This window comes from Aplysia californica, unplaced genomic scaffold, assembly GCF_000002075.1.
Source record: "Aplysia californica isolate F4 #8 unplaced genomic scaffold, AplCal3.0 scaffold00859, whole genome shotgun sequence".
In the NCBI taxonomy this organism is placed as follows: Eukaryota; Metazoa; Mollusca; class Gastropoda; order Aplysiida; family Aplysiidae; genus Aplysia; species Aplysia californica.
In genome coordinates, this window is record NW_004798129.1 from 144678 (window position 1) to 145921 (window position 1244).

The 1244-nt window shown below is 42.8% G+C and overlaps 1 protein-coding gene across 1 annotated transcript in view; it reads left to right on the forward strand.

Moving 5' to 3' along the window:
• LOC101861772 overlaps positions 1–1244 on the forward strand; it is a gene marked incomplete at both ends in the record, with an annotated part of 12002 nt that overhangs the window by 5529 nt on the left and 5229 nt on the right.

A 1244-nucleotide genomic window follows, 5' to 3' on the forward strand; every position in this document is an offset into this window, starting at 1 on the left:
AATCGTAAGATTATTCCGAGTCGTTATCAAAAAAATAATCAAATAACTGCTTTCGAAAATAACTCGACATGTTGTGAAACTCAAATTTTTTAATGTCAAAATTTCTCAAAATTAGATACTGAGCAGAAAGAGCTTTGTAATTCTGAGGTGGCGAATTATTGTTTGTTTTTCTCTACCCCGATCTTACAGCTGCAACACTTGACATATCACCCTCTGTCTGATGCGGGTGGTGTCGGTAGCCTAGTGGTTAGGCTACCGGACTCGTAATCGTGAGATTGCGGGTTCGGGGGTTCGAGCCTCAGCTCGGTCCGACGTTGTGTCCTTGGGAAAGGCACTTAACACGAACTTCCCTCTTGGCTCGGTCCAATCGGAGACGGACGTTAAACTAGGAGGTCCTGCCTCTTACATAACCTAATAGTGTTGATAGGGGCGTTAAACTCATATCATTTCACCATTTTTTTTTCACCTCTGTCTGATGATCCCTGACTGTAGTGGAAAGAACATTTATCAAACACTTTTGCTACTCTTTCATTTCTTTAGAAGTAAAATGCTGGAGGTGATCACGTTTAGACCAGCAGTTCAATCAAACACATACAAAAGGATCTATACATTTCCCACCACGGTGGCTTATCCTTGTTGTCCAAAGTGGAGAGGCGCGTGACGGTTGGTGATGGAGCTGCGAGAACGTCCGCTTTCTCACTGTGATTGTGTCTTTCTTTTCCACTGTGATTGTGTCTTTCTCTTCCACTGTGATTGTGTCTTTCTTTTCCACTGTGTTTTGTGTCTTTCTTTTTCACTGTGTTTTGTGTCTTTCTTTTTAACTGTGTTTGTGTCTTACTTTTCCTCAGTACCTTTCTTTCCCTTCGATTTCTTATCCACGGAAACAGAGGAGAAACATAGAGAGAGAGAAAGAGGGAGAGAGAGAGAGAGAGAGAGAGAGAGAGAGAGAGAGAGAGAGAGAGAGAGAATAATCTAATAATCTTACGGTCTCGATAGAGAACAAGAACACTAAATAGGTTTCTGACCTTATGGTCTTGTCACTCAAAACGGCCAAAAATGTCAGATAGGACCTTGTCAATCAAAGGAAGCGCAGAACCACGTAATAGATGTTTGAATATTTCACAAGAGTCGGAGGTACGTCTGGACAAACCCATCACGTGACACAATGAGAGTAATGTCCGGCACAGCGGTCACTCGACTGGTCACTTTGGGCGAAGGAAAGTAAGGTGCCCGAAAGTAAGGGG